Consider the following 23,492-nt stretch of genomic DNA (forward strand, 5'->3'; position numbering starts at 1 on the left):
GATTCTAATCATATAAATAGGCCAAAGGTGTTATCATAACCCAGGTCAATGTCCAACATTGAACAGTGTTAAATGAGTTTCGGGTTTGGAATGCAGAGACCTCAGCTTGTGTAACCCACACACCTCCTGGGTCTGATGCTCTGTCCCTTCTAGTGGCACTGAGACCACCTTAGAGATTGAGTCTGCTACAGCCTTAGCTAACAGCCATGTGACTTTTAGCTCATGCTTCAGAGGTCCCAGGTTCGATCCCACCTGCCGACAACTGGGATCTGGCAGTGTTGCACTTGCTTAATACCATGGCAAGCACTCCACCGAACATCTTTTTAACCTTCTATTAAAGAATCAAGTCATCTAGAAACGAATCAAAATGGTTAAAGCATTTGGAATATGACCTATCAAATGAGGCTTTCATTTTAACAACTTCCCTTGTTCCCTTTAGCTGGGGAGAGATTTTAGAAGGAAACCCCCTATTGTCTGACAGTCTCATAGCGGGTGTCACAGACGGCAATAACTGTCCTTTTGGGGAACAGAGAAGAAGTTAGTTGAGATGGACTGGAGTTGCTATTGTTGCAGTTGTTGTTGTGTTATCCTAGATGGAGTTTGGGATTTAGCCAGAGACGGGGGAGGTGGCAACGTCATCTGGGTCCCTCTCTCTGGCCTGGTCTGGTCAGGACATTTCTCAGGGTTAGGATGCAGAAGGTGTGGGGTCCTAGGAGATGGTGGGGGTGGCAACCATGATGGTGACATTCGCTCCAGTAGCCAATTTTTCTCCCTAAAGTCTCTCTCTTCAAGGACCCAGAAAGAGAGTGGTGGGCGGAATAGCCCAGCCCCTCATCACGTCATCCATGAGTTACGCCTAGTTTCTGGCACACCAGTTTTGGTTCACTGATTTCTGGTTCCACGCCGTTCTTGTTTACCAACCATGAGCTTAACACTGTCTTTGAGTTATACCAGGAGGCCGTTTTGTTTGGATTGATTTAGTCTTTGTGTCTCCCTTTCGCCCCTTTTCCCATCAACATTTGTTACCGTAGGTTACTGTGACAACGTATGAACTCACACTCCCTTTTTACAGTTGCGCTCACAAGTGTGGTAAATTTGTAGGCCCAATTATCACTACAGCCCCTAGACCTTGATTATCTAATTGTAAGATGGTTTTAAACTGCCACATAATTGTGCTCCATGATCATGGGGATAATCAAAACTATTTCATATTTGATTGTGGTGGCACAGAAAACCCGCTGGTATGAATAGATCATAAACCACTGCAGAGAGGACTCTGGAGTCTGCAGGGAGACTGAAACAATAGCTTGGAGATGTATCATCTGCCTCATTCATGTCAGTGAGGTTTTTACACTGCAGTCCAGTGACAACTTAAATATCAACATTAACTGCATTACTGCGGGTTATTTTAGGCTGGACGGAAGCAAGATACTGGAGCAGAGTGTAGTGGGCAGCTAACTGTTGGAGTAGGGAATGAAGAATCCATATCCCCTCTCACCCTAATTTAAAGCCAGACCTGCCCAAATGGAAGTGGCTAAGATGCCTTCCCTTTCCAGTGCCAAAGCCTCAACCAGCTCCCGTGTTTCCCACTACAACCCCCAGCTCCCCTCTGCCAACTCTGACGCAGATAATCATTGTCGATACCAAAACCTGCGGCACTTCGACTCTATGGAGACATCGATAAAACAAATTGATTTTAATATCACAGTCCATCAGTAATAGCGGGGAAGCAGGACGGCTTAGGCTGGACCCAGGGGAGGGAGTCATGGATGAAAAGAGAATCTTCCGCTCAAGCTTTGGCTCAACATGTACTTCATCAGGGTGCATATGAAATTGATCAGTGAGTGACTGCCAGCCAGCCATGAATGTGGTGAGCTGACCACCATTCCATAAAGGAACTGAGCACAGGCCTGAACCACGGCTGAGAGCTTCCGCTGGCATTGCCTATCCTCAGTGTTAGCTCTCTATCACTGGGGTGTGTAAGTGAGGAACGATTTCTGGTTTATTCAGTTAATGATCTCCTGAGATTCACTGGGGAAAACCTGGGTTTCTTATGCAGCATGTTAGCCACCTTAGCAATGGCAAATGACTTCAATCTAGAAGGTCATCCAGTACCCACTTGTTGCTAGGTCATAGGTAGCTTAAAGGAAAAGATGCTGGAAGCAAACACTGCATGCCCCTCCCAGCATTTTCTGATGGGCAAGGAGATCGGGCATGGAGAGGAGTGGAAAGGCTGCTGCTAACACAGTACAGTCTCACACAGTCCATGTTCAGGTACCAGGAAGGTCTGCTACAGCGCAGCAAAAGCATCAGCTACCAGCGTTAGCCAGAGTTGGCCTGGTTTAATCTGGATCTTTGGTGAACCACTGAAAAGAAACAAACAGGAGGAGGATGTAGGACTCTGGACCAGGTCCACCAAGTCCTGGCATCCAGTCTCCAGCAGTGACCAGTGCAGGATACTTCTGACAAAGCTGTAACTTTCGTTGTGCAGTAGTATCTCATAGAAGGAAATTGTTTCCTGATCCACCTGGTGGTCAGCTTCTGCCTGGAGCATGTGACCTGCTGTTCTGTTGGGACGGCAGATCTCCATGTCGGAAGGGTTCAGCCTTCTTTATATTTTATTGCCAGCAGCTCCGAGGAAACTCGAGAACTTGAAAATGGAGACCAAAAATGACAAAGCATGGTTCCCATAGCAACACACTCTCTGTATCTGCAGCTGTAGCAGAGTAACCCCTATAGGCTCTGAGTGAAAACCCACTTAATTAGCCAAGTTATTTACGGTTAGTGCAAATCCCCAAATTAAAACTAGAAAGATTTTTTTTTAATGTTCAAATGCTGTTGTTTGCTGCCAGGAAATTTACCCAGATGGAGTAACAGAGACCTGGAACCTCAGCATAGCCTGATACCGCACAGCACATCTCCGCAATCAGTACCACTTCCACAATTCCACTCCCCTGGGACCGGTAACCGTTTTTTCTTGACCAGCCAGGGATATTATCTTCCTTTCCGCTCTGCTCTCTGTGCAGTGAGGGGGAAGTAATGAGTATTGTTTGTGCTTATCAGGCCAGATTCTCAAAGACTCAGCACCCACTGGATTGTCAATGGTGCGCAGACACCAAGCAGCTCCCATGATGATGTTTACGGTCAGATTTTCAGAGGCCTCCTGTTCAGGTGCCTAAATGGGTGTGGAGTACTTCTGAAAATCTCTCTCACCAAGCTATTATCATAACATCATAGAATATTAGGGTTGGAAGAGACCTCAGGAGGTCATCTAGTCCAACCCCCTGCTCAAAGCAGGACCAACACCAACTAAATCATCCCAGCCAGGGCTTTGTCAAGCCAGGCCTTAAAAACCTCCAAGGATGGAGATTCCACCTCCTCCCTAGGTAACCCATTCCAGTGCTTCACCACCCTCCTAGTGAAATAGTTTTTCCTAATATACAACCTAGACCTCCCCCACTGCAACTTGAGACCATTGCTCCTTGTTCTGTCATCTGCTACCACTGAGAACAGCCGAGCTCCATCCTCTTCAGAATCCCCCTTGAGGTAGTTGAAGGCTGCTATCAAATCCCACCTCAGTCTTCTCTTCTGCAGACTAAATAACCCCAGTTCCCTCAGCCTCTCCTCGTAAGTCATGTGCCCCAGCCCCCTAATCATTTTTGCTGCCCTCCGCTAGACTCTCTGCAATTTGTCCACATCCTTTCTGTAGTGGGGGGCCCAAAACTGGACGCAGTACTCCAGATATGGCCTCAACAGTGCCACATAGAGGGTAATAATCACTTCCCTCGATCTGCTGGCAATGTTCCTACTAATGCAGCCCAATATGCCGTTAGCCTTCTTGGTAACTAGAGTACACTGTTGACTCATATCCAGTTTCTCATCCACTGTAACCCCTAGATCCTTTTCTGCAGAACTGCCGCTTAGCCAGTCAGTTCGCTGCATATATCAGTGCGTGGGATTCTTCCATCCTAAGTGCAGGACTCTGTATTTGTCCTCGTTGAACCTCATCAGATTTCTTTTGACGCAATCCTCCAATTTGTCTAGGTCACTCTGGACCCTATCCCTACTCTCCAGCATATCTACCTCTCCCTTCAGTTAGTGTGATCCATGAACTTGCTGAGGTTGTAATCCATCCCATCATCCAGATCCTTAATGAAGATGTTGAACAAAACTGGCCCCAGGACCGACCGCTGGGGCACTCTGCTTGATACCAGCTGCCAACTAGACATTGAGCCGTTGATCACTACCCATTGAGCCTGACAATCTAACCAGCTTTCTGTCCACTTTATAGTCCATTCATCCAATCCGTACTACTTTAGCTTGCTGGCAAGAATACTGTAGGAGACCGTATCTAAAGCTTTGCTAACGTCAAGATATATCACATCCATTGCTTTCCCCATATCCACAGAGCCAGTTTTCTCATCATAGAAGCCAATCAGGTTGATCAGGCATAACTTGCCCTTGGTGAATCCATTTTGACTGTTCCTGATCATCTTCCTCTCCTCCAAGTGCTTCAAAATGGATTCCTTGAGGACCTGCTCCATGATTTTTCCAAAGCGTGATTATCCAGAGATCTCAAAGTTCATTCCAAACATGGGTAAGAAACATTATCCTCACTTTTCAGAATGGGAAACTGATGTGCAGTTCAGGGCTGTGTAGAAAATCAATGACAGAGCTAGCATAGAACCCAAGAGTCCTGACTCCCTATCCCTCGCCCTGAGCACCTTGCCAAGGTAGGGTGGGGACTTTGGCCAGGTAGTAGTAATAATCATGATAAACTTTTAATCAAAATACTTTATAAACGCTCTGTAGGGATTCCTTATTCATCCCTGGAATCTCTCCACCTCTGTGGTGGAGCACAGTAGCCATTTAACTGTTCACAGCAACCTACAGCAAAGTAGTTTAGGACAGGAAGTGAAGAAGAATGCTGCATCCCACTGCAACTGCAGAGGGATTTTAGGTAGGAATTATTTACTTATCCAAGCTAGAATTCGGGCAGAACACCAGAGTTTATACTCTTACACTAGTGAAAAGTCCCATGGGCTCCCTAAATGTCACATCTTTGGCTTCATGTGGCCAGCCACACCTTTCAGGAGCATTAGCTCAGTACTGAGTCAGCCAGGCTCTTTACTGCAGCCCCTAGGGTGACCAGACACCAAGTATGAAAAATCAGGACATGGGATGGGGGTAATAGGAGCCTATAGAAGAGCCTATAAAATTGGGACATCTGGTCACCCTAGCCCCGTACCTCTTGCCTTCATCGCTCATCCAAGCAGTGACCTGGCCTGATTGTACGTGGCTCACACTCTCCGACCTGCTCCCAGCATGGACCATGGGAAGCCAGTACATGGAAGCAGCCTCTCCTTAGCAGCGTCTCCTAAGCTGAAGCAGTGAGCGTTGGTGGCCAGTGGCCGGGGGGCAGTTTCTCTGCTGCGTCAGATCAGATTCAGCGCCTGAACCTGCGCTGGCCCAATCGGGTGCCCTAGTCCACATTGATCATATGCTTCTTCCGGCATTGGCTTTTCCTCGCAAGCATTGCCCCGGCCTAGTCAGCAGCAGCCCAATTACCCAAGCCACAGCAGGGCCAATTAAGCCAACACCCTTCATCTTTCAACCTGGTAATAGGGCGCTGGGAGAACTGAGTGGGGGAGAGGGAGGGGTTTGGTCTCTTCTGCCTTAGCAGAGCTCCAGCTGTAAGGTAGAACTGTTGGCAGGACAGGGGTATCCTCCTACTCTGCCTTTATTTCAGTATTTGGGGGTTGAGCTGATAAAGGTGAGGGAGTTGATGTCAAGGCATTAAGAAAGGTGTTGGGAACTGTTTCTGCAACATGTCGTGTGACGAACAGAGGTGCAGTAGAGGCCTGAGCATGGGGCAAGGGACCATGAACTCCTGGGTTGTATCCTGGTTCTGCCACCGATTCACTTTCTGGCCCTGGCCACATCTCTTCCCCACGCTGTGCTTGCATTTCCCTGTCTTCAGAAGAGGGACAGTGACACTTACCTGGCTCATGCAGAGGATTGATTAATAAGGGCCAAATTGTGGCTACCCCAGGGCTCGGGTGGTGACCACCATCTCAGTTCCTGTGTTTTCCTGATTGCAGGGACTGCTTCCTGCCAGCACTGCTTATGGCACAAACTGCCCCACAGTGGGAGGTGGAACCTTGGTCCCATTCCTCCCCTTGCTTAGTGACTGGCAGACCATGCAGGAGGAGAGTTGCATAGGGCACTCTCTGAGGAGTGGTAGCAGCAGGCATGCACCTCTTGTCTGTGCATCCTCAGAGCTCCCTGTGGGGCAGGTTGGCTCCCCTCATCCCTGTGCTAAGAGCTGGGGCTAAATGGCCAATTAGAGCGCTTAATATTGGCACAGTGTGTCGAAGGTGTACTTACTTAGAGTGCAAGCTCCATGGGGCAGGGACTGTCCCTTTTCTCTGTGTTTGTAAGCACCTAGCACCAGGGGTGCGCTGGTCCATGACTAGGTGCTACTGCAATATAAACGAGATTTCTGATTGCAAGTATTAACAGAGAACACCAATAAAACACTCCCAGTTTTTAAAAAAATGAAATTGGTGTTTCTCCAGCGAACACCGGGAAAACACTGGACATGGTTATGCAATTTGCATTGGCTTCACTTCTCTTTCCCAGTGCAGTTTGTTTATACAGGCCATTTCCCTGTTCCCTGGCTTGTATCTAAAGGCTTGTTTGTGCAGAGTAGCCATGCCAACTATAGGGGTAAGATTTCTAAAGGGCACTAGTGTGTTATGCATTAATTTGTCCATGTAGATCCTGCTGGTATGTACGAGAGGTTCTCCAGTGTGCTTTAAGCTAGTGCTGTCTGAAACAGCCCTATGTGTGTATATAAAAAGAGAGCCCTGAAAACCCCTGATTTTTGGATAAATACACAGAACTCAAAAACTGCTAAGAACAAATCCCTCAACATGAAATGAAGAAACCCCCCAAAACAGAAGCCCTAAATATATATAATAAAGTTATTTCACATGCTCTGAGATCATATAATCAAATAGCCTATCGTAATACGTGAGAGAAGTGGGGCAGATGACATTCCCATGTGAACTTTAGATCTGTGTTGCTCGACTTCCCTGCAACTAATACCTGAACCCTAAAAGGTGTGTGTGATTTCAGAAAAGGGGTCTGGATAAAAATAGCCCCTGTTCACTCTGCAGGTCACTTCCCTGTGTGTCTTTGAGACAGATCCCTGCACTTGACTCCCCTTAGGTCTGCAGAACCAAGCCAGCTTGGTTCTCTTCTGCATCTTCAGCAGCGTTGTCAGCCAAGTTCCAGCTGCAGAATCCTTCTCACCTGCACTAGAGGAGGCAGAGAGATCCCAGGCAGAAAGTGATTTTTGGAAGTATGCAGGTTTGGTTTACAAGTCCTTGAGGGAGAATAAGGGCCCAATCCTACTCCCATTGGAGTCACTGCCAAAAGTCCTTTTTGTATATTGGGAGCAGGAGGAGGAGCAGGTCCTAAATATGGATACCTGTAACGGACCTGATCGAAAGTCCATTGGCATCAATGGGAGTCTATCCACAGGCTCTAGTGGGCTTTGGATATGAAGTATGTTTTCTGAATACATGGGTGGCTTGGGCCCTGGGTTCTACTTCCTGCTCGGCCATGGGCCTACTGGATGACCCTGGCAAAGTTGTGTCACCTTCCTGTGCCTCAGTTTCCCCACCTGTAAAATGAGGATAATGATGCTTACTTCCTTTGTAAATCGCTTTGCGATCCACTGATGAAAAGCACTAGATAGCGCTGGGGATCATTATTACTAAGACCCTACCAAATTCATGGTCCATTTTAGTCAATTTCACAGTCAGGATTTTAAAAATCGTAAATTTCATGATTTCAGCTATTTAAATGTGAAATGTCACAGCATTGTAATTGTAGGGACCTGACCCAAAAAGGAATTGTGGTGGGGTTGCAAGGTTATTGGAGGGGAGTTGTGGTAATGCTACCCTTCTGTGCTGCTGCTGGCAGCGGTGCTGCCTTCAAAGCTGGACAGCTGGAGAGCAGTGGCTGCAGGCTGGGATCCCAGCTCGGAAGGCAGAGCTGCCGCCAGCAGCAGCTCAGAAATAAGGATGGCATGAGATGGTATTGCCACCTTTATTTCTGTGCTGCTGCCTGCAGAGCTAGGCACTCAGCCACCGCCCCTCTCCGGCCGCTCAGCTCTGAAGGCAGCAGGGCAGAAGTAAAGGTGGCATGGTATGGCATTGCCACCCTTACTTCTGTGCTGCTACTGGCGGGGCGCTGCCTTCAGAGCTGGGCACCCGGCCAACAGATGCTGCTCTCCAGCCATCCAGCTCTGAATGCAGTGGAGAAGTAAGGGTGGCAATACCATGACACCCCCTAAAATAACTTTGTGACCCCCCTCAAAACTCCCTGTTGGTTCAGGATCCCCAGTTTGAGAAACGCTGGTTTCCTTTGTGAAATCTGTTTAGTATAGGGTAAAAGCACACAAAAGACCAGATTTCACGGGTGGAGACCAGATTTCACGGTCTGTGACGTGTTGTTCATGGCCGTGAATTTGGTAAGACCCTAATTATTACTATCATAGAACTAATTCTTAATAACCCATGGGATCTTCCCAGCAATAAGGTTTAGTCATATAAGTATTGCAAGACCGATCCTCAGCTGCTGCATGAATTAGCATACATTCCTGAGTGTATCTCATCCATCAGGAAGTGCGTCGGTACGTCGCTCACACACGCACAGCAGGGAGACACTTTCCAGACCACCATCACTTGGAAGCCATAACTTGTTTAGTAAAATCCTGCCCCGGGTTCTGCCAGTGTAATTAACTCTTGAGTATATAATCAAATCACCAGACAAAAATGAAATGTCTCTGATGGCTGGGCAAGATGCTGCAATGATACCAAGTTCTCTTCTGCCCCCATCTCACCAAAACCACCTCACCCATCACCACCGCACTGGGAACCTGTGGGAAGAACTTAGTGCGCTTTAGCACTGGGAGAAGACTCTGAGATTCACAGGGCTTTACAATGGAGCCATGTACCGGTAATACTGAGTACTGCCCTTTCATACAGTAAGGGTCAGAAGTGTTTGCTGCCGTTCACTGGTCCAGGACCAGTGCTTGGAAAAGTTTTCTGGTCCTGAAAGTATTTGTACTGGTCTGCTAAGATTTAACCCCCCTGACATATTGTGGTATTGAAGCACAGAGCCAAGATTTTCAAAAGCAACAGCCTAATGTTAGGCTCCTAAATCCATATTTAGACACTTGATTAGAAGTGTCCTGCTTTATCAAAAAGGCTGAGCCTCCTGAAACTCCTGTTGATTTCATGGGGAGCTGGGTGCACAACACTTTTGAAAATCAGGTTAGTTCTCTCAGCTCTTTGGGGCAGAGACTGTCTCTGTTCTGAGTTTGTGCAGCGGCCGGCACCGTGGGTCCTGGTCTATGCCTGGCACTCGTAAGTGCTACTACAATCCAGATCATTAATATTAACAGAAACCTACATCAGGATTTTGGAGCCTAACTTTAGGCTCCTATTTTTGACAATATTGACCTTAACCCTAAATTTATGAAAACTAAATTTAAAAAAACCCTGTTGATAGTCTGTTAAATTTCTAAAATCTCTCTGCAGCTTCCCCAGAAGGCCCTAACCATGTTCTAGGGGCATGCAGCTCCTGTGGCAGCATGTGCTGAACTCTGAGAATGAAACGGCACTGAACTCTGCGTGCAGGGAGTGTGCGTGGAAATGGCCAGGAGCACTATGCAGCAAGCGAATGGCATGTGAGTCCCATGGGTCATACACTACAGCCTCCAGCCCCCGGGAAGTCCAAGTGGCTGTGGGCTGGTCTAGGCAGAACACGACAATGGGTCAGCTAAAGGTGTGAGTTTAAACCTGTTCAGTTAAACTGGTGCAAATCCCAGAGTAGACACTGAGGGCTTGTCTGCGCCTGGAGTGATACGGGAATAGCTGTTCCTGGATGAAGCTTTACGTCTTGTGCTAGTGCTGATGACCCAAGCAGCACTTACTCCCATGCTTTAGAGCGGGGTGGCCAACCCGAGTCTGAGGAGGAGCCAGTATTTACCCAGATACATTGCCAAAGAGCCACAGTAATACTTCAGCCGCTCCCCATCCCGCTCCCATTGTGTCCCGCTCAACGGCAGCCCTGTCGATCAGCGGCTCCCCCTCCCTCCCAGTCAGCTGTTTTGTGGTGTGCAGGAAGCTTGGAGGGGGAGGAGCGAGGGCACGGCAGGCTCAGGGAGGGGGCAGGAAGGGGTGGAGTAGGGTAGGGCCTATGGCAGAGCCAGGGGCTGAGCAGTGAGTACCCACTCCCGGCACATTGGAAAGTTGGCGTCTGTAGCTCCAGCTCCAGAGTCGGTGCCTATGCAAGGAGCTGCATGTGGCTCTGGAGTCACAGGTTGGCCACCCCTGCTTTAGAGGAGCCAGATAGGCCCAGTGGAAGGAATATTAGATTTAAGAGTAAAAGATAAAGTCCAAATATCTTCTCTACTTAACTTTCCTGGAGCTAGGTGGCTCCTTTGAAGCAGGAACTGCTTGTAGCTCCTCTAGGCAGGGACTATTTCTGACTCTGTGCGTGTATGCAGAGGGACCCTGATCTCAGCTGGGGCCTCAGGCTGCTACTGCTGTACAAAAACTGTGAGCAGCACCATGGATTTCACACAGGGCAAGTCTCTGGTGCAGGAGGATTCAGGAGGTGGTGTGGATGGGGCCGGTCGGGGGGAAAGATAAGGGAAAATCTGGTGCCAGGCTAGGGACCAGGCAGGGATGTGGGGCTGTCTTCTGGAAAGACCTCTTGAAGGATGAAGTTTCAGGGCTGATGTCTGTTTTGGTGCTGGAGGGAGGGGATGGTGGATGTTGCTTGAGCCTAGCCCTGTGGCATGTGGATGTGTCATGGGGAGGACAGTTTTAGCTGCTGTTTGGGGCAAGCAGGGTGGGTTACCTAATTAGATCCCATGGCTATCTGCTGACTGTATGACAATCGCCCACTTGTAAGGGCCAGGGAAGGCTCAGCCATTGCCTGTTTAAAGCGTTCATTGTTCCTAAAGGCCGCAGACAGGAGACAGGCACGGTCCCATGCTAGCATTCATGCGGAGCCCAGGGCAAAGCCGGTGAATGTTCAGCCCTCACTCCCTGTCCACTCCCCAGGGAGCCCTGCTTGCTTCCAGCCTTGAGGAAACAGGTGTGTCTGAGGGACTCTTTACAGGGCCTGATTCCGATCGCACTCCTGCCTGCGTGGCTCAGGAATCACTCCTCTGAGGGCAGAGATGTCTTGTGGTGTGAGCAGGAGGAGAACCGGGCCTGGTCTCTCCCACCAAATACCGTATCGTTACAGTCCTCCAAATTCCCTTTATCCAAAGATCCTAGTTATCCCAATCCACAGCGTGTCCCCTCCCTCCATAGTTAATTAGTGCTAGTTAATCACGTGCTAATAACTTCTCCATTAGCCTCTTAGCGCTTGTTTCAGTGAAACTGCAGCTCAAAATAGCACTTCCGTGTATCCAAAGGCCCAGTTACGTGAATGTTTCAGATGTCTGCCAGGCCATTCAGGTAGACAGGAGTGTATATTGCATCTGGATCAGTTTCGAGGTTCCAGGCCTGTACTGAGTGCCATTAGGTGCTACCACTGGATCCCCTGACAGCAGGATGTGGTGTGTTATATTGTGATAATGGGCAGCCGCTCAGGGGATGCAAAGGTCGCAGAGACATGGTTGGGGGTGGGGAGAGCGGAGTGTAGAGCTGACTTGTACATCCCCTTCCCACAGCCCCCAGAGCCAGGAGCATATGGGGCTGTGAAGAAGTGGCCAGAATATGATGCATTCCTAGGGTGACCAGATGTCCCAATTTTATAGGGACAGTCCCAATATTTGGGGCTTTGCCTTATGTAGGCCCCTATTACTCCCCATCTCGTCTTGATTTTTCACACTTGCTATCTGGTCACCCTATGCATTCCCGACACCCTCAGCTGATGGATGGTCCCTAAGGTCAGAACAGCCTGGGCAGATAATCAAGGAGCCGTACTTCCTGCTAGCACACCTGTTCTGCTGCTCCCAACCATTAACAATCACCTTTGAGAACTCATGGAGGAGAGGTGAGATCCCAGAGGACTGGAGAAGGGCAAACGCAAACCTACTACCTGTCTGTAAAGAGGAGAGCGAAGAGGACCCGGGGAATTATAGACCAATCGGCCTAAGTTCAGTACCTGGCAAGATACTGGAACAAAGTATTAAAGAATCAGTTTGCAAGCACCTAGAAGAGAATAGGGTTATAAGTAATAGCATGGATTTGTCACGAACAAATCATGCCAGACCAGCTGAATGTCCTTCTTTGACATGGTTACTGGCCTCATGGATGGGGAGGTGGGGAAGCTGTAAGCCTGATATACCTTGATTTTAGTGAGGCTGTTGACACCGTCCCACGTGACATTCTTGTAGGCAAACTAGGGAAATGTGGTCTCGATGAAATTACTGTGAGGCGGTTGCAAAACTGGTTGAAAGACTGTATTCAAAGAGTCTTGGTAGTTATCACCAGTTAGCTCTCAAACTGGGGGGCGTATCTCGTGAGATCCTGCAGGGGTCAGCCCTGGATCTGGTACTATTCTGTATTTACATTAGTGACTTGGATAACAGGGTGGAGAGCATGTTTATAAAATTTGTGGATGACAGTAAGCTGGGAGGGTTGCAGGGACTTTGGAGGACAGGATTTGAATTCAAAACGACCTTGAGAAAAGGGAGAATTGGTTTGAATTCAACAAAATGAAATTCAATAAAGACAAATGCAAGGTACTTGGTTTAGGAAGGAAAAGTCAAATGCACAACTACAAACTGGGGAGTAACTGGCTAGCGGGTCGTACTGCTGCCAAGGGTCTGGGGGTTATAGAGGATCACAAATTGAATGTGAATCAGGAGTGTGATGCAGTTGTGAAAAAGGCTAATATCTTTCTGGGGTGTATTAACACGAGTGTCATTTGTAAGATACGGAAGGTAATTGTCCCTCTGTACTCGGCACTGGTGAGCCACAGATGCAGAACTGTGTCCTGTTCTGGGTGCTGAACATTAGGAAAATGTGGACAAACTGGAGACAGTCCTGAGAAGAGCAACAAAAATGATAAAGGCTTAGAAAACTTGACCCATGAGGAAAGGTTATAAAAACTGGGCTGGAGAACCAGAACGTCTGGCTTGCGGCAGCAGCGAGTCCCGGCCATGAAAGAACCGGCACGGTGCAGGGGAGCAGCAGCCCTGCAAAGGTGGTGGTGCTGCTAGCGGGGAGCAGCTGTGTCCCCTCTCTCACACACACACACAGGCTGTGGCGTGGCGCAGCGCCCTCCTGGGGCTCCTACAGGCTCCAGTGGATGTATGCGGGTGCCAGCCCCCATGCGCCCCCCAGCTTCTTCCTTGCTTAGGGTTACCATATTTCAACAATCAAAAAAGAAGGGAGAGCCCTGCCCTAGCCCTGCCCCCATCCACTCCCTCCCACTTCCCACCCCGATTGCCCCGGTCAGAACCCCCAACCCCACTCTGCTCCTTGTTCCCTCACTGCCCCCTTCTGGGACCCCTGCCCCTAACTGTCCCCCAGAACCCTACCTCCTACCTAAGCCTCCCTTGCTCCTTATCCCTAACTGCCCCCTCCTGAGACCCCCCACCCTAACTGCCCCCAGACCCTACCCCCTACCTGTCCCCTGACTGCCCTACCCTTATCCACACCCAGCCCCGAGGACAGACCCCTGGGGACTCCCACACTCCATCCAACCACTCCCAACCCCCTGACAGGACCCCCGAACTCCCGACCCATCCAACCCTCTGTGACGATGCGGTTCAGGCAGGACCCAACTGAGAGTGCCAAATCAGGACCATTGCTAAACAGGGCAGTTACAGCCCAGACTGGGGTTTTTCCACCTCTAAGGCAAACCAAACCAGCCAGACAAAATGACTTCGGTTTCACCCCATTGGCTTACCACAAGTCACACAAGCAATTTCCTTAGACACTCCAGTCTCCCAGTATCACCACCAGTCCCACACGTCCTGGGGATGAATGGTTATGAAACCAACACCCCAGTAAAAGAAAAGGTTCTCTCAATCCCAAAGGACCAAGCCCCGAGCCCAGTCAATATACACATCAGATCTTACCCACAAATAACTCTAAAGGTTTATTCATAAAGGAAAAAGATAGAGATGAGAGCTAGAATTGGTTAATGGAACAAATTACATCCAGTAATGGCCAAGTTCTTGGTTCAGGCTTGTAGCAGTGATGGAATGAAACTGCAGGTTCAAATCAAGTCTCGGAGTACCTCCCGCTGGGATGGGTCATCAGTCCTTGTGCAGAGCTTCAGCTTGTAGCAAGTCCCTCCAGAGGTAAGAAGCAGGGATTTGAAGACAAGATGGAGATGAGGGCCTCCCTTATATAGGCTTTTCCAGGTGTAAGGACACTTTCTTTACTGTGGAAAGTTACAGCAAATGGAGTTTGCAGTCAACAGGGCCAGTTTCTGCACACACTGCTGATCACAGGACGTAACTGCCCTCTCTCGATGGTCAGTTGTGTAGATGATGGGTCCTTAACAGGCCAATCAGCAGGCTAAGCTGGACTGACACCAACTTGTCTGGGGATCTTTCCCAGTACACAGCACAAGTTTGAAATACAGACAGTATACAGCCAATATTCATTAACTTCAACTACAAAAATGATGCAGACATCAGACAGCATATATCATAAACCAATGACCCATAAACATGGTCTTAGACACCTTATATGACCCCCTTTACATAGGATTTGGTGCCACTACAGGACCTTGGTTGCAACCCATGTTCTATATGGTCCCAGTTTATATCAATAACGTCACACCCTCCCCCTGCATTCTGACTGCGCCCGGGACTCCCCTTACCAGGCCCATGTGGTCAGACGCTGGCTCCACGTGGAGTGCTGAGGCAGCCAGAGGCGGGGAGCTGCGGGAGAGGCAGCAGCAGCAGTGGCTCACACTTCTGGGAGCTGCAGATCCTGAGCGCAGTGAGGGGAAAGCCGGGGGGCGCTGGCTCCTGCAGCGGATGCATGTGGGTGGTGGTCCCTGTGTGCCCCCCAGCTCCTCCTCGCCACACTCGGGCTCTACGGCTCCCGGGAATGTGAGCCGCCACTGCCATCCCTCCCACAGCAGGCTCAGGGCCCTGTGCCCTGGCGGCTACACTCCCAGGAGCCGCAGAACCCGAGCGCGGTGAGGGGGAGCCGGGGGGTGCGCCTGCCACTGGTCTGGGGTCCCGGCCGCTGGCCCCGCTCAGCCTGGGGTTCGCGTCACTCAGCCGGCAGTGCACTGGGTGGTGCTGGTGGCTGGGACTGTGGCTGGCAGCCGCGTGCCAGGCAAAATCAGCTCCCATGCCAAAGGTGGCACGCGTGCCGTAGATCGCTGACCCCTGAACTAGGCACAGCAGGGAAGCTGGCCTGGTCTTTTGTACGTCCATAGCCCCTTTTATTAGAATGATCCATTTGTATGGCAGGAGCCGGGCCCTGCTGTGCTGATTTAGGCTAGTTAGTGGCTAAAGGCAGTATCACTCTGCTAGATGTTTGTCAGCCTTGGGGTTGGATTTGGCCTCAGCTGAGAGGCACTAGGGAAGTGGAGGGGTCTTCCCGTCGTACACAGCACCTTTCTGCCTGCCATGGGGCCATCCAGCACTTGCCCTCTTGTCTGCAGAGTTCTTCCTGCCCGCCCCTTGGGCAAAGATGAGTGGCAGCTGGAGAAATCGGCTCGCAGTGCACCTGGCCAGGTGGTAGCTGTGCCTGTGCCTAGAGGCAGTCCAGCTCTGTGGCTGCCGCTCCCACCCCTTTCACAAGTGCCAAATTCATTGGCAGGGGGATATATGTCATAACAGTTTTTTGAATGGGTGAAAGACCAGCTCCGATAACTAAGGAGCACTCAAGGGCTACTGGTCCACTTCCCCTGCTGGAGAGAGACCTCAGCGCCCCCCGGCTGGTGCTGTGCTCTTTCTGGTTTTGATAATCAGGACCAGGACTTCCAGTTAAGCCCTGAGCCAGATTCTCTGCTCTAGCCAAGATCTGTGTGGCGTACCAGGGAGGGGGGCCAGCAGGGAGCTGGTTGTTGCTCTGGGATGGGGACTGGACCATACCTATGCCTGCTGGGGCCTCCCCCATGCCAAAAAAGAAGCAGAGCATGGGGGAGCATCTACCCTTCTGCATTCAGGACATGGACTGTCCTTAATCACATTCCTCGCAGCACCACTGAAATGCAGCCAGCTCTGGAGTGCAGGGGGATGGATAAGCAGAGCGGAGGGGGACATTTTACTTCAGGATGTTAGAGTAAAGCTCTGATTTATGGAAAGAAACAGTAGGACCTTGAACAACCACACAGCACCTTGGTTTTTTAAGGCACTGGCTCGGAGGACCCATCTCACATGGAACACAGCCATTGCGAACTGCCCGGATCTTAGGGCTGCCAGACCCTGAGCCTTTGGCTCCAGGAATTTCACACGTGGTGTTTTAACCCCTGAGCCATCTGGGTTCTACCCCTGGTGTGCACAGCCTCTGTCCTGCCGGCTCTTGCCAGATCCCCACATTCGGACTCCGGGAGGAGCCGGTGAGCTCACAGCTGCTCACGGGGACAGAGTCAACATGTTGTTCCAACCCCTTCTGCCGAGGTAGGAATGGGCACTTCATCAGCGCTTCCCGTTGCCTTGGCGATGGCCCGCTGTGGGGAGCATCCTCTCTGCTCCAAAGGCCTCTGCTGAGAGCTGTGCGTTTGCCTGGCATCAGCCTATGGGCTGCCAAAGGGACATCGCCGAAAGCTGAGTTAGAGAGAGGCCAGATGGAGGGCAGGGATTGTATTCTTGGAGGAGACCAAGACTCTGTGATGCTTCCTCTACCATTGCTGGGAGATGATGATGTGGTAATGAGCTGGCTTAGTGGTTATGTGCCACCTCTGCTGGATAGAATCAGAACTGCCCAGATGTGTGTCATAGGCCTTAACTGCTACCAGCTAGTGGAGATTCTCTGTTTGCTCAGGTGGTAGGGTTCCCTGCTCTTGGAGCAGGAGGCTGTGAATTCCACCCCTCCTGTTGCAATGGCGACACAGCAGCAGCCATGAAGCCCTAGGTAGTGATCTGCACCCTTACTGGTTAAGTGCTGGCAGCACGCTCAGCTCTCTACAGCCAGGTGTCATGGCCCCGATCCTAGGAGCATGCAGTGTCTGGCAGATGGGGTGAAAGGGTGCAGGTGCACAGCAGGAGACGCAAGCCCCCAGCGGTGTCAGGTCCCTGAACAGATTGTCCTTGACAGGCATGGTGGGAGCAGCATGGTGGGTTTAAAAGGGGAAAGGATGGTGACTAGGTGCACGAGTGGGAGACACGGCTAAGCCTGGGGGTGGTGCACAGATGAAAGTGGGATAAGGATTTAAGGGGAGGTGAGGGTGATTCTCATGCACTGTTTGCCCTTTCCTGTCCGTTTTGGGCCAAATTGTGCTCTGCTACCAGTGTAAACCCAGAGTAACCCCAGTGACTCCATCTGTCACTCCATCTTTACTCCAGAGTGACCCTGGAGCGCCTGTGGTGGTAAAGCTCTCCACGAAAGTGGTGTGGATTGTTCCATGGCTCCCTCTGATGAGCTAATTGGTCATCGTCCTAGGGGCAGATATCGGTTGGCTGTACTATCAGCATCAGAGGCTTTTGAGCCAGGCCATCCATTCCCCAGCCCAGCCCCTCTGCAGGGCAGTGAAGCAGGTGTATTTATTTTGGCCTTCTTTATTATTCTACTTTTTGCATAGTCTTCCCTCGAATCCACCAGAGGAACTGCCCGCAGGCCCAGCCTAGAGCCGGCAGCTATTTTTAGACAGCCAGCTTCTGGCTGAAGCCAGGTGTCCCCTTGCCGAATGGTAATGGGCACTGAGCAGGGGGAGGGGAAAGGATAAAGCTGAGCGGGGGGTTAGAGTCCTCTATCCACCCACCCCAGGGCACAGTTCCATAGCATCGGCCTGTGGCAATGGGCCCGTGCCCTCAACCCTGCCCCTAGCTGGAGCGTTTTCCTGGCTCCAGTGCAGGGTCCATTCCTTGCCACCCCACAGTCCCCTGTGTGAATTCAGTTCCACAGCGGGGCCCAGAGAATCTTGCCCACCCCCAGACCGGGCCTCAGCCTGTCAGCCAGTGCAGCAGGCAGCGGTAATTCCTAGCGGTGCCCCACTGGGTGGGTCTCTGCCCCGGCTGCGCTAATGCCTCCTCTGCATTTGCGCTGAAGCCCCATGAGATGGGTCTAAAGCAGACGCTGCCAAGAGCAGACCCTCAGGCTAGTAGAGAGGAGGGTTGTGAGCTCTGATGGGCTCAGCCAGCACTACCCAGACACCCCTGCAGGCTTGCTCTGCTGGAGGGAGGAGGCTGAAAAGAAGGAAATCCGCCCCTGCTCCCCCCCACCCCCAAGATGGTGATTGGGGGGAAGACTGCTGGCTACAACGATAGATCAGCAAAGAGGAAGACAGTTGCAGACCCTGCTGCTTTATGGACCAGGTTTAAAGCGGGGGTTACCGAAAGGAGGAGCTGGAGACAGACCCTGACCAAAGACACTGGTGTGTCCAGATAAGCCAAACCCCCAAGGGATGAATAGAAGATTTGATCAGCTTTTGTCTTTTTCTTTTACTGTGATTCCCAGGGGAGGACAAAGAACCTTTTCGTTCGTATGGTGAATCCCCTTGTATGCCCCAAGCAGGGGAAGGACTCTGTAAGCCACCCAAATCAGGAGCAGCAGAAGCGCCCTAAAAGTGGGCGGACCGCCATCGCCTGAACCGTGGCCCTGCCCCCGAACCCCCAATCTTGTGCTGCCCCTTCTCCCTAAGCCCCCTCGCACTGCCCCTTCCCCCAAAACCCCACCCCCATAACACCTCTTCCCCTCAAGACCCTGCTCCCTACTCGCTCCTCTCTGCCCACTCCCTCCATCACTCGCCCTTATAACTTGTAAAAAGTGGGGGGCCCTGGCCCAAACTGTGGTCTGGTGGGGTCTCAAGGGGGTCTCTGCCCATCATATCACAAGAAGAACTGATATGTGGCAGAATAGTGTGACCCTTCTGCCACATGAGGCTGGGATCATGTCAAGGCAACCTATGAGATTGTGATGCCTTTGAACCCCACCCCTAGGCCTGATTGAGGTTCAGATCCCGAAGCCCAGCCTAATTCTGTCTAACTCAGAGGCCGCAAGCCCTCTGTTCACGGCTAATGATGATTGTTATTGCTTTTCAATGCTTTCAGCAACAAGTGGTGATCTGGAAAGAAAACCCACAGTGTTATTTTCCTCCACCCACAACCTCAGCCCCGCCTACTCCTGACACCAAGATGACATGTCGTTCACAGAAACTGGTGCTGGTCTTTCTGGGAGCAGTCCCCTCCTTTCTTTGATTAGAGCTAAATGAGTTTTTGGTGTTGGCATTCAACCAGTCATCTTTAGGCTTCAGAGTTCACACACACTTGAAATGACATGAGGTAGTTCATACCTTGCCAAGTGATTGGTTCAGGCTGTCTGCAGACTCAGGCAGACATGGCTCTGGTGGGTCACATTTTGAAGGTTCTGGAGCACAATATGGCAGCCACCAAAAAAAAAGAAAACCGGTTTGCTGCTCACCATCCAACAACCGCTGCTCACTGTCCAGAACTCCACCATGTCCTCCAAGACAACGGGGAGTCGGAATGTAAACGTGTGCAAAGGAAGTTCTGGACAGTGCCTGTCCCGGGGAACTGAGACATTGGTTCCTCTCCAGACACTTGAGAGGGATTGGGATGTTGTCACCGTATATAGAAAGCTTTCTCTCCACCACCCCGGTTTGTGTGCAGAACCTTCCATTGTGCCTGTAAAAACGCTCATCACTGGGAGGGGAAACCAGTTTGTTCCTGTTGAGATTTCTCTGTTCGTATTTATTAGATTCCCCCCGATCGTATCTTACTGCCTGGTAGATTCATACACGGAATCTCGCTGTGAAGCGGCACAGACTGTTCAGCTGCAGGCAGTGAATGCAGCCTGCCTGGAGAAAGGACTGTGCTTGCATCACACAGCACTTGAAATCTTATTGCAAATGAGTGGCCTGATCCTGCAAATGGGCAGAGCTTCCTTACTGCCTGCCTGGCCTGATTCTGAAGCCCAGACTTGGTGTGTGTTCTGCCCTTAGGCAGGGGAAGTCCTTGGGAGTGCTGCCTGTTGGATTTGGCCCACTGAAGCCAATGGGAGGTGAGAAGGTTTTACTTAACACTGGGGACCTCATGGTGGGAGCACTCAGGGGGCAGCCCCACAGGACTGTCAGGCAGCAGAATGGCCACAGCACAGCTCAGCTATCCTCACCCACTCTTCTGGACACCCTCACCCTACTTCCCCGGCACTGGGCAGGGGAGTTCAGTCTCCGGGGCTTCCCTGCTGAGTCTGCCTCAAGGGTGCTAATTGTGGCATGGGTGATGAGGACACCTGTCCTTCAGGAACTGGTCTGAGACCCACAATGCTCATTAGATGTGGGGGCCACTTAAAAACTAACAGATCAGTGGTTCTCAACCAGGCCTGCAGGGTACACAGAGGTCTTCCAGGGGATACATCAATTCATTTAGATATTTGCCCAGTTTTACAACAGGCTACATAAAAAGCTCTAGCAAAGACAGTACAAACTAACATTTCATATATGCAGTGACTTATTTATACTGCTCTATATACCATATGCTGAAATGTAAGTACAATATTTATATTCCAATTGATTTATTTTTTAATTATATGGTAAAAATGAGAACGTATTTTTATGTCTGATTTTGTAAGCAAGTCATTTTTAAGAGAGGTCAAATGGGATATGTGAGACAAATCAGACTCCTGAAAGGAGTACAGTCGTCTGGAAAGGTTGAGACAGATTGAGAGATACTGAGATAGAGAAGGTCAAGTTCTCAGCTGCTGGGGGATCCAAAGGATCCTTTTCTGTCCCTGAAACCCTCAGTCCTGAGGCTGGCTCCAGATCAACCTGGTCCGTGGCGTATGTTAGAACAGCCTCAGGGCTGCTGTAATCTGCACTAGCTGCTAAGGCACTCAGGAGCCATTCTGGAAGCTGAGGATCCCCGTAACTAAGGGCTGCTATTCCCACACAGTGCAGGAAGTTCCTCCACCTGCTTGAGGACAGCTTTGCATTAGGAGCCGAGCACAGAGCTGCCCTAGCGTACCCAAGAGTCAGAATCACTCAGTCACCGTTGATCTGACCTGGCTTTTGAACCAGTGTCTTGCGGGTGAAAGTCCTGGTAGCTCATTGCCAGAGCCCACCTGCCTTGATTCAGCTTCCATGATGAAGCAGGGATAGAGAGACAATCTATATCTTGTGCTGGGCCAACTCCATTGGCAGTGCGTAACAAGTCATAGCTTTCTTCTTCTCAGGTGCCACTGCTCCAAGCCTGCATCCCAGCTCTGTTATTCTAGCTAGCCAGGTGTGGTGGAGCAAAGGAGGGGCTGTTGGATAGCAGAAGGAAGGCTCCCCGTGAATTCTTCTGGGAGATGGAGAGATGTTTGTTTCCCCTGTCTGGGTGTTTGCTGTTGCACGACATAGGAAGCCAGCAGGGGCAACTGGCAGCGGAGAAGTTTGTCATTTGCTGTCATGGAAACAGATTGCCATAGTGACACAATTTGACATACAAGGCAAATTACAGGAAGCCAAAGGAAATGAACGGAGGGGGTCTGAAATGCACGAGGCGCTGCTCCTGTTAATACAGAGTGAAAAAACCCATCTGTCCCTGCCAGATTGTACTCCCTTGCCTACAGCCCTGCCCCAGAGAGGGAGCGTGCCAGAGACTCGCAGATTGCTCCGAGCAGATTTACAGCACCAGTGTCATTTTGAGGATGTTGTGGCTCTTTTAGTGGGCCAGAAAGTTAATGATAATCCAGGAGTCTGGTTTTAAAAAACCCCAAATCCTCCTCTGTTCATCCATCCAGCCTGAGCTGCCCATAATCACAGGCTCTCGCTGGCAACCCAGCTCACAGCCCCATTTCCGGAGCTGTCCAAGCAAATCATTCTGCACCTGTGTTTGCTCCCCAAGATTTTCAGTCTCCTGCTTCCTGATCACGCCTTGCCTCTAGCCCAAAGCCTAAGCAGATGAGCGTGGTGCTGGATGACATGGATGGGCAGGCAGGGAGACACAATCCTGTTGACTGCAGGAGCACTAGCAGCCTCTGTAACTCCCCCTTCCTGGGAGACTTGGTTCATAGTTGTAGATTCCCTAGCTATGCCCCTGCCACACCCCAAAATGTCATTGAAAATGGGGAATCATCACGCAGGTTGAGTGAGGCCCTGCAGGGATTGGGTCGTGGCCCCAAGCTATTTAACGTTTTTATCAGTGATCTGGAAGAAAACATAAAATCATCCCCGATAAAGTTTGCGGATGACACAAAGATTAGGGGACTGGTACGTAATGAAGAGGACAGGATTCTGACACAAAGAGATCTGGATTGTTAGGTAAGCTGGACACCAGCAAACAATGTGCCTTTTAATACAGAGAGATGTAAAGTCATGCATCCAGGAACAAAGATTGCAGGCCATACTTCTATTATCCTGGGAAGCAGTCACTCTGAGAAAGATTTGGGGATTGTGGCAGATAATCAGCTGAACATGCACTCCCGGTGGGACCTGGTGGCCAAAACTGCTAATGCAATCTTTCGATTCATAAACGGGCATCTTGAATAGAAGCAGAGAGGTTATATTACCTCTGAATTTAGCACTGGTGCGACCAGTACTGGAATACTGTGTCCAGTTCTGGTGTCCATAATTCAAGAAGGGTGTTGATATGTTGGAGAGGGTTCAGAGAAGAGCTAGGTGAACAATTAAAGGATTGGAAAACATGTCTCAGAGTGACAGACTCAAGGAGCTCAATTGATTTGTCTTCACAAAGAAAAGGTTAAGAGGTAACTTGATCCCAGTCTATAAGTACCCACAGAGAGAACAAATATATGATAGTAAAGGGCTCTTCAGACTAGCAGACAAAGGTATAAGAAGATCCAATAGCTGGAAGCTGAAGCTAGACAAATTCAGACTAGACGGCGCACACATTTAACAGTGGGGATAATTGACCAATGGAACAATTTACCAAAGGCTTTGGTGAATTCTCTATCACTGGCCATTTTAAAATCACGACCGGATGTTTTTCTAAATGATATGTGCCAGTTCAAGTAGGAGTTATTTAGGGGAAGTTCTCTGTCCTCTGTTATACAGGAGTTCGGATGAGATGATCACAACGGTCCCTTCTGGCCTATTAATGAATGTATCTGTGTCCACCCTGCAGTGTGGTAAGAACCGCAGTGGGTTGTGGTGGGAGAGTTGTTTATTTAACCCTGTGCAGCCTCTCCAGAGCTGGGAACCACCCAGTTCCCTTACCTTGTGAAGCATGCCTTGGCTCAGTCTCAATATCTGGTTTCCTAGCAGAGGGATGGCAGTGGGCTAGGAAGTCAGATTGAAGCTGCCGTTCTGGATTAGACCATCAGTCCAGCTAGTCTTGTATCCTGCCTCATGCACTG

General features: G+C 50.2%; 1 protein-coding gene across 1 annotated transcript in view; it reads left to right on the forward strand.

Moving 5' to 3' along the window:
• ADCY3 (adenylate cyclase 3) overlaps positions 1–23,492 on the forward strand; it is a 110,191-nt gene that overhangs the window by 31,199 nt on the left and 55,500 nt on the right.

Source organism: Chelonoidis abingdonii, chromosome 3, assembly GCF_003597395.2.
Source record: "Chelonoidis abingdonii isolate Lonesome George chromosome 3, CheloAbing_2.0, whole genome shotgun sequence".
NCBI lineage: Eukaryota > Metazoa > Chordata > Testudines > Testudinidae > Chelonoidis > Chelonoidis abingdonii.